This window comes from Delphinapterus leucas, chromosome X (genome assembly GCF_059928025.1).
Source record: "Delphinapterus leucas isolate spDelLeu-1000000601 "Yukka" chromosome X, BTC_Dleu_Yukka2, whole genome shotgun sequence".
NCBI classification, from domain to species: Eukaryota; Metazoa; Chordata; class Mammalia; order Artiodactyla; family Monodontidae; genus Delphinapterus; species Delphinapterus leucas.
In genome coordinates, this window is record NC_143150.1 from 131022330 (window position 1) to 131032968 (window position 10639).

The 10639-nt window shown below is 43.9% G+C and overlaps 1 pseudogene; it reads left to right on the forward strand.

Annotated features, from left to right (window-relative positions):
* The first annotated feature begins 2347 nt into the window (after nt 1-2347).
* Nucleotides 2348-10126, forward strand: LOC149744408 (uncharacterized; annotated as a pseudogene).
* Nucleotides 10127-10639: the final 513 nt, after the last annotated feature.

The following is a 10639-nucleotide window of genomic DNA, read 5'->3' on the forward strand; positions in this document are numbered from 1 at the left end:
AGCCTTAACAACCTCTTTAGTAGAATCATGCCATCATTTGCAGACGTGAAATAGGGTGGACTTTTTATGAGGGTTCTGGGATGTTCTCATGTCCCTTGCAGTGAATTAATTCGTTCTGCTCATTTGAAGTCCGATGGCTTAATTGTACTTTCTCCAGTCAGGTGAAGCCCAGTCACTTTTAATATCTGCCCATAAGGAAGCATGTTGGCGGGTCATTTCTCTTTCCTGGATTGAAGTGAGCTGGGATATTCTGTGATCTGAAAGACTTGTCCAATATTAATTATAAACTACTTGAAGGTCACGGGAGACCTGAGGAAAGTTTGGCCATGGAGTTGGTGGTGGAGATTGAGGAGTCCTCTGAGTCTGTAACCACGGGATATTCTTTCTTTGTAAATTTTTAATAACATCTTAATGACCAATTTATTAATGCCTAAGTTAACAGTGAACGCAAAATCTGTTAACAGCCTTTGGCCGTAGCAAATAGCCCATGTCTCAGATGAAGTGCTGAATTGGTTCTGTGCTTCTATACCTGGGGATTCTTATTCATCACAGTCAGCAGTATTCTTTCTCCAAGGTTATCCCCCCAAAAGGTACTGCCCTATGTTTCTGGAGTGTTTGAATGAGCTGGACGTACCATGAGCACTAAGATTACAGGATGCTTACTTAGCCTGTGTCTGGAGGTTAAGAGTCACTGGGTTATATCCGTGTTAAAAGTATACCTGCCCTGGGATTCTCAATTTCCATTTTTAAGACTCTGTCGTCTGGGTTAGAGGTGTTCCTACGGTGAGCAGAGTGTACACAGTATGTGTATAGAATATACGTTCACACAGAGGAGTACAGAGCTGCAAGGGGCAATAAAATAGCCTATGAGCACGTATTTCCATGAACACTGCAAATGTGTCCGTTCCAAACATAGCCATGCTCTGAATCTAAAATCTAGAATTTAGATTGGGTTTGACATGTGTACATATATACATTATATACCTATATACATTACTATGTATAAAATAGATAACTAACGAGAAACTACTGTATAGCACAGGGAACTCTACTCAGTGCTCTCAGGTGACCTAAATGGGAAGGACATCCAAAAAAGAGGGGATATATGTATATGTGTGACCGATTCACTTTGCTGTACAGCAGAGACTAACACAGCAATGTGAAGTAGCTATACTCCATTAACAATCAATAAAAAGAATAAATAAAACACACTGAATGTCAGAGACTTCGTAGGAAAGAAAGAACATAAAATATCTCATTCACAATGTCTTATAGTGATTGCATATTCCACTCTTTCATATATATTGGGTTCAATCAAATATATTTTAAAAATGAATTTTTCCCATTCTTTCCTTTTTCTTTCACGCGGCTATTTGAAAATTTGACCTTATGTATATGGCTAACATTCCACTTCTGTTGGCTGTGCTGGGATACAGGATATATACTCAGATTTTATTGCAATCGCTTTTATTGACATTACATACAGATTTTATTTTTATTGCTTGTTACAGCTAAAAATTTTCAGCAAGTGACCTGTCCATCACTGTGAAAATTGTTAAACCAAGCATGCCACACCCATACCATTACAATCTTCAAAGTGAGTAAGGAAAATGGCATCGACTCCTATCTCGAGATATGAGAAGTTTTCTAAATTACAGTGTCTAATGGAAAACAAAAAGAGACCCAAACAGGACATAAAGTGAGGTAGTGTTATGACCGAAAATTGTATTCAGGTTTTCCAGAAAAACAGAACCTGATTTGGGGGCTACCTCCTGAGGGCTCCCATCCCATATTTGCTGAGTCAGAGACTGTCAAATTGTCACCCAACACGTTACGGAAGATGCAGATTTCCCATCTCCACCTCCACAGATTCATCCTGAGAAGTCCTTGTCCCACTCAGGGAACCTCCAATTTCACGTGCTCCGTGGTGGGGATCATGGCACAGAGGCTCAGCGGGCAAGGGCTCTCCTTCTGGAGCCTTCCCTGGCTGGACAGGGCTTTCCTCTTACCAGGAGCTGGTAACCAGGTAGAAGAGACCCTGTTCGTGCTGACCTCAACGTCCTGCACATTTTATACTCCATTCTGCATCCGGGCCCTTTCCAGCTAAGGGTCCCTTCTCCCGACTTTAAAACACCACCTATGAAGATGAGAAGCCTTGATTGCACCCCCAAATCATTGCCTTCTTGCCTGTCTCTCTTCACCCTGATCCTTCCTAGCCATCCAGTTTAGATCTCATCCCTAAGGTCAGTTTCTCGGGGTGATATACCCTCAATGCTCCTGGAGTGCATCACGTCAACTTGAAATGAGAATTCCATTTCCCCGATGTCTTCTTCCTAACACTTACTACTCCACGTTGTAATGATATATGTCATAATGTAAATAATATGATATTATTATTATAATGAGGGTCTTCAGAACCCATATGGTTAAGGACAATGCTATATTTCTTTTCTTTTTTCATATCTATTGGAGTATAATTGCTTTGAATTGCTTTATTCTTTTCTTTTTTAAATTTATTTTATTTTTGGCTGCCTTGGGTCTTCATTGCTGCGCACGGGCTTTCTCTAGTTGCGGCGAGCGAGGGCTACTCTTCATTGCCGTGCTTGGGCTTCTCATTGCAGTGGCTTCTCTTGCTGTGGAGCATGGGCTCTAGGTGTGCGGGCTTCAGTAGTTGTGGCTCACGGGCTCAGTAGTTGTGGCTCGTGTGCTCTAGAGCGCAGGCTCAGTAGTTGTGGCGCACGGGCTTAGTTGCTCCGCGGCATGTGGGATCCTCCCAGACCAGGGCTCGAACCTGTGTCCCCTGCATTGGCAGGCGGATTCTTAACCACTGTGCCACCAGGGAAGTCCCCGTATGTTCTTGTTTTAAAACATTTAATTTCATATTGGACTATAGTTGATTTAGGGTGTTGTGTTAATTTCAGGTGTACAGCAAAGTGATTCCGTTAATTTGTTTTGGGTTTTTTTTTTCCATCTTTACTGGAGTATAATTGCTTTACAATGGTTTGTTAGTTTCTGCTTTATAACAAAGTGAATCAGCTATATGCATACATATATCCCCATATCCCCTCCCTCTTGCGTCTCCATTCCCCCCTCCCTATCCCACCCGTCTAGGTGGTCACAAAGCACCGAGCTGATCTCCCTGTGCTATGTGGCTGCTTCCCACTAGCCATCCATTTTACATTTGGTAGTGCATCTATGTCCATGCCACTCTCCCACTTCATCCCAGCTTCCCCTTACCCCCGTGTCTTCTTTTCTTTTACTTTAAAACAAAAGAAACGTATTCCCTTACAGTCCTGGGTGCCAAACGTCCATAAAGGGTATCACGGAGCTACAGTCAAGGTGTCGGCAGGGTTTTGTTCCTTCAGGATGCTCCAAGGGAAAATCTGGTCCTTGCTTTCTCCAGCTTCTGTGGGCATCCCTCGCCCTGTGGCTTGTTGCCTAAGTGTGCACTTTGAGGCCGTTTATTTCCTATTACTGATGTATGGGCAGTGATTGAATGAGCCATTCAGATCTTCCACCTGCTTCTCTGGTGGAATATAGTTTGTTTCCTTTGTGGATTGCCTCTGTGGTGCTTCCATGGATGTGCTGGTTCCTGTAGCATCAAGAATATTCTAGAATTGTTCAAACTCAAGAAGTCATCAGAGGAGTAGCCAATTATAGGGGATCTCTTTGGTTTCCAGAATCTGCAGTAATAGTTCTTCAATAAGCAAATTTGCTTCTTCAGGTCCTAGATGTCTCAGTGATGAAGATCCAGGTCCCTCTTGCACAGGAATATTGATGCTTCCCTCAGGTTGTGTCTGTGGACCGTGGGGCCGTAGTGAAGTTTTCTGAAAGTGAAGAAGTGATGAGAATGATGTAGATGATGGTGGTAATGATGAATACTGAAATTTTTGAACAATATAATTGCATGAAACGTCCACACCTTTCAATAGACAGCTAACAACATGACATTTAAAAGGAGAGTCAGGGAGGGGAAAATTTCCCTTTACCCCTTGTGAGTTATTGTGGCTGGACTAATAATAAAAATGACCCAAGATAGAGTAACAGGAACAAAAGAAACACATTTCAATTCATGCACACAGAGGTCTCCTAGAAATGGGACGTAAGAAGTGGCCAAAGCAGGTAGTTTTTTAGACAAAGAAACAAATTTGGGAGGAATTGATAAGACAAAGAAATTTGGGTTTTGGGTGCTTAGATAGTGGAGAATCTAAATCGAGTTTGGGCTTGGGGTGGCCAGTTAAAGAAAGAACAGGGTTTCTTTATACAGGGTTCTTACCCCAAACTCCCTGTCTCTGGGGATAAAGGTGTCCTTTTACCTCTAGATGCAGGGAGGATACCTTTCACAGGGGAGCTGTGTTTCCTGCTTTTAGGGGGACTGAGAGGAGGGTCAGAGTGTCCGTCTTACATTGGCCATTTCATAAGGCACTTTAATTCAAAATAAGCAATATGCCATGGAGGCATATTTGGGAGTGACCTTCCCTGATCCCCAACAGGAGCTAATAGTCAAAGTCCATGCAACTTGTGCCAAAAGCATGTCTTTCTTAAAAAAATGACGCAAACACTCCTTATCTCTCTTTACCATCTCGGCTTTGAAGGTTCTTCTCACATAAGATCTTGAGCCAGTTGCAAGGAAAGCAAACCACTAAAGCACGATGTTGCAATAACCATGCCGCTAGGGCAACATCACCAAATACGTTTTCCCTTGCCTTGTCACCTCCCTCATGGCCACCTCTGCAGTCTTGGGGAGAACTCTATAGGTGCCGGGCATCCCTTCAGGGATACAAGATGGTTCAAGGTTAAATCGTGTCTGTAAACATTGGCTGTGAATAAAAGCAATCCGAATCTTTTTCTCTGCAGTCGTGGGGAGAGCTCTCCAGGTGGAAAAAGCACCAGGCACCCCTTCAGGGGGTACAAGATGGTGCAAAGTTGAATCGTGTCCATAAACGTTGGCTGTGAATAAAACCAATCCTGCTTTTTTTGTCTGGTCCTTAGAAAATTTCCCAGGTTGTTGGTTGAAACCCAGCGAACACCGCTGCAGCAATTAACACAGCGCCAGAGTCGTTAATGGATTGGCTGCTTTGCGGGCTGATCAGACATTTTCTGTGGATGTGCTGCGTATCTCTTATGGATAAATATCTGGACCACTGATGTGCGGAGAGTTGCCTAGGGAAACAGCAGAGCTCAAAATTCTCTCTATCTAGATATTAATACCTTCCACGAGGAATTTATAACGTGTGTATTGGGTTTGTGGCAGATGGCATGCAGGAGATGCAGTTTCTTGTATGTTGTCATATTTCTGTTGTAGGTGGGGGAAGGGAGCAGAGAGATTGGAAAGGGAAAGAAAAACACAGATCACAAAGATGAAGTCATCCTAGACTTGCTTTATTTGGAAATGCGAGTGATTTTCTCTCTGGCTTCTGAGCTCCTGGAGATAATGACTCTGCCTGTCCATCTTTTGTTTTTTTTTAATATTTATTTATATAGTTGGCTGCACCGGGTCTTAGTTGTGGCGTGTGGGGTCTTCACTGAGGCATGCAGGATCTAGTTCCCCGACCAGGGATCGAACCTGGGCCCCCTGCATTGGGAGGGCAGAGCATTAGTTGCTGGACCACCAGCGAAGCCCTTTCATGTCCATCTTGATATAAACCCTAGGCTTTATCTATCCGAACCCTTGCTCTGAGGCAGTACTCAATGCAAGGACTTAAAACATTTAATTCTGGCTAAAAAACACCTACCTCTATGTGCTTGAAATCAACACCTTAACTTTTCTTCATCATGGGAGAATTCAGTGGTTATACAATTTGAGATTTTTTTTGAACACAAATGGACGTTGGGACCAAAAAATTAAAGTTTAAATTGATTTGCCTGAAGTGTAGAACACTTTTCAATCAAAAATGTATAGTTTTGTCTCAATGATAATATCCACATTCCTGTACTCTTCCTAAAATATAGAAGGCCCTCCACAGTCAAAATAATCCCTTTGGATTATGTGTAACTGAATCACTTTGATGTACACCTGAAACTAACAACATTGTTAATCAAGTACACTCCAATATAAAATAAAAAGTCTAAAAAAAAAAAAGGAAGAGAATATTTTACTCAACCCCCAAAGTCCCCATAGACCTATCTGACGTACCAGACCTACAAAGATACCATGGATCTATAGAAAAGAATGGGATAGAGCCACAGGGATTGATGAATACAGCCCACAGAATAGAATCCGTCGCTGAGTTCCCTCCGGGTGGGACTCATTTGATGATGTAATTTAAACTCCAACGTGGTCGTTTTCGACGTGCAGACCCCCTGGGCAAGGAATATCCAATGAATCACAAACTCTGCAGTTGGGGCCAGCAAGCTTTGTTTCAGAACTGTGGCAACAGGTAACGGATCATCTACAGGTGGGAGTACCTCTTTGCTTCAGATTCCTCCTGCCCTGCCCGGCTTCCCTGAGCATCTTCTCCTGAGAGTTCTTCCTCAGTCAGTCTTTGCACAAGGATTCCCATCTCAGGTTTGCCTTCTAGGAGACTTAGGAGGCTGGGATGAAGGCTGCTCTCAGCAGTCTTCTCTGAGGCGTCTCAATCCTATGGACCCAGAGCTTCAGAAAGGATGGAGCAGACTTAAGGTAATGAGCAGACCCCTGAGGGTTTCTAGAACTAGGAAGCGGGGTTGAGTGGAAACCTTGCATTAGTTGAGATCTCCGTCAATGAAAACTACACATGTCAGGGATGTCAAAATTGACCTTGGGCAATGGACTCCTGATGTGTCTTTCTTCCTGAAATCTCTCCCACCCCACTCCATCCTCCAAACTGCTCCAAGTCTGAAAACTGTAGTTATTCTCCTCTGACCTTCCTTGTTGTACAATTGCTGCAAAAATGCCAGGACCGGGGGTTTGAAACCCACCCCTTGCAACAATGGGTTAGGGTATCTTTCTTTCATTCAAAATCAGGTCAAATAGTGTCTCTCCTCCTGAGAGATCAACTGATTTCCAACTCTTTTCTCCACCCTCCCCACTCCAATACCAAGTCAACTGGTGTTTCGAGCCAGAATGCAAATGCTTCTTTGCTAAGACTCCTTCACAGCCCCTTCAGTTCCTAATTAATGCCGGATGTCCTCTCAAATGTCCTTCTAAACTTGCTTTCTTTTATTTCCTCTCTCCTCTCTCCTTTTCGTTCTTCATTCATTCTTGATTTCTTACCAGTTTAATGAAAGATCTACTGTGCATGAGCATTGGGGTTGAAAAAAATAAAGACCTTCCATCAAGGAATCTCCACTCGATGGAGAAACTTGCATAGATAATTGCAATGTGTGACACTCAGTAGTTTTCAGCTTTATTCTAACATTTGCAGTGTCCTTTGTTTTATGAATTTTGTGCTGGCCTGTCGCGGATTTCAGCAGCATCTTCTTCGTATTCACGGCAGGTTATGCAGCTGTGTTCATTCTGTTCACTGTAGGCTGTTTGCTTCCATATTTCTTCAGGTGAAATATATTGAATTGAATAAACACAGTCTGCTGCTTACCTTTTAATCTGAAAACAGTAAATTGTACCTGATACAGCCTCTACCACTTTCATATGTAAATCATTGCAATTCAGTGCATTTAGCGTAATGAGTTGTATAAATGCATCAGAGCTATGCAAAGATAAGCAGGAAAGGGAGAAAAAGGCACATCCCATTTCTGCAGCTCCTGGGGTGTATTTTTAATGTCTCTTGAGAAGCTTCACTCCCTTCTCCACATAACCACCACTGAACACCTCCCTGTTTGCGAGAGTCTAGTTGATTAATTTCTCATCTTGAGGAAATGGCTCTGATTAGTATTAGCTTCCTCCAAGAACATCACAGTCAGCCATCATCGACAGAACCATCACCTCTGGGTCCTGCCTGAAAATACAGGTGTGTTGTCTAACCGCGTGAGGCACCTGCCTTTTCAGAGATGCAAAGGATGAATGATCTGTGGTGTGTTGGAAAGAACGCAGCTCATAAGATAACTTGGAGGTGGTTGTAGCTTTAATTGATTGGAAGCCCGGAGTGGACACAGATTGTTTTCTTTGGATTTCAGTTTTCCCGTCTTAGTAAAATGATAAATACTACTGTATGCTCAGGCCCTTCCAGAGGGCTGTTGTCTTGCTCTCTGTACCTCCCCCTGCTTGACTAGCACCTGCTTCACTCACAGGACTACCCAGTCTTCTTAATGATAGGGCTGAATTAGTGACTGCCTACCTGCTTGCCCCCTGCCCCCCTGCTGGTTTCCCTGGTAACGGATGAGCCTACCTGATGTCAGTTCCCTCTATATATGGTAGCCTCCTTCTCCCCCAAGTAGCCGAGATTATGGCCGTGTCCTGCCTGTCGTCTGCTTCAGATACGAAAGTTCCCCCATCTCTTAAACCACTGACGTCTCTGTTGCTGACCCTGGGCTCTTCGTTTGGTCTCAAGGCCGGGCAAGTGCAGGGCTTGCAGGTGTGCAGGGTGCAGCGAAGCAACTACCCACCTTACAGAACAGATGTAAGATACTATACAAATAGAAGATTCTTAATTTTGAACATAAGAGGTTACAGTAAATTAAAGATATTTTGCATCCATTAACATAGTGCACCAAAATAATAAAGAAGCCATAGACAGTATTGCTAAGACTGGGGACTTCCCTGGCGGGCCAATGGTTAAGACTCCATGCTTTTACTGCTGGGAGCGTGAGTTTGATCCCCACTTGGGGAGCTGAGATCCCACATGCCATGTGGCCAAAAAATAAATAAATAAAAAAATTAAAAAAATTTTTAAAAGTCCCCTTCCTGTAAAAAAAAAAATATATATATATATATATATGTATATGTATATATATTTTTTAACATCTTTATTGGGGTATAATTGCTTTACAATGGAGTGTTAGTTTCTGCTTTATAACAAAGTGAATCAGTTATACATATACATATGTTCCCATATCTCTTCCCTCTTGCGTCTCCCTCCCTCCCACCCTCCCTATCCCACCCCTCCAGGCGGTCACAAAGCACAGAGCCGATATCACTGTGCCATGCGGCTGCTCCCCACTAGCTATCTATTTTACGTTTGGTAGTGTGTATATGTCCATGCCTCTCTCTCGCTTTGTCACAGCTCACCCTTCCCCCTCCCCATATCCTCAAGTCCGTTCTCTAGTAGGTCTCTGTCTTTATTCCTGTCTTACCCCTAGGTTCTTCATGACATTTTTTTTTCTTAAATTCCGTATATATGTGTTAGCATACGGTATTTGTCTTTCTCTTTCTGACTTACTTCACTCTGTATGACAGACTCTAGGTCTGTATTGCTAGGGAATAATCAAATCAGAAGTATAGTCATTGTAGTGAAATTAAAGAGGAGCCTTTGGGGGCCCTCCTGGGTACAAAAGCCTTCCCATGCCCCCTGTTTCTTGTTCGTAGGAAAAAGGCTTCAGCCTCCTAGACCTTCCCTGCGTTCCAAAGGGCACATGCAAACAGCTACTCATTAGGGAAGGGAGGGGATGCAGAGACAAGGGAGGAACAGTCAGGAAACAATAGTACAGGGGTGAAGCAGGGTCCTGGTTCCTGGTTCCCTGAGCTCTTCTGTAGGAACTAAACCCCCCACCCCACCGCCAGGTGGGGGATGGTAAATTCAGGCTGAGCAAAACCACATCAGCCTGGACCCCAGACCGATTGGAAGCAGAAGGCTGATGAGATTTCCTGGAACACCACCCTGTTACCTCACCACCACCCAGTGAAAGGACCTTCCCCCAAATGTTGCTTATAAAAACTCTTCCCTGAAAACCACCAGGGAGTTCGGGCTTTTTGAGCACAAGCTGCGAGTTCTCTTTGCTCAGCCCTTGCAATGAACTTTTCTCTGCTCCAAACTCTGACGTTTCAGGGTGTTTGGCCTCACGGTGTGTCAGGCACACAGGCTTGGGTTCAACAACAATTTTGTCAAGCCAGCCAGGAGTCCGTGCCCATGACCCGTTGATCCTAGTCGTGGGGCAGTCCTTTCCCTGGATCTCCAGCAGCTACCAGAGCTCATTTTGCTCCCAGGAAGTTGGAGGGCCTCTCCCTGATGGTGCTGGCTACACTCGGCATGGGCTTATCTGTAGGGAAGAAACTGGACCATGGTCCACCTTCGGTTTTATTCTGGGGTGAGTCACTCCAGCATGGGCAGACTGGAAATTCCTCTGCTGTGGACCCATTCTCTTTCCAGAGCTGGGCCAATCTGTTTGGAGGCCTCCATCTGGGAATGGGAATGGAATTTTTGGACTACACCTGGTCTGATCTGTTTTTTGTGGGGCCGTGTTTTGTTTGTATCTTTGTGAATGCATCAGTACTTGCATTAGCTGGTTGAGGTATCTTTGGTAAGTAACAGCTCATGTGTGATGATGCCAGGGTATCCTTCCCTATTGTGTTGGTTTAGCCTATGGCAGAGCATTGGTTGGGATTTTCCCTTTTGGACTAAGGCCTGGTCGTTTGGCTTCATCTCTGTTGGGGCATTGCTCAGGGCTCTCTGCCTTAAACCCAAATTTGGTCATAGGGCTCCATCTCTGACTGACAGGGCATTGGCTGGGAATCTCCCTTTCTGGGGCTAAGGAACTGTGACCCTGAGAGACTGTTTTGCATTGAATTGGTTTGTTGTTTACTTGATATATGACAACACCTGCT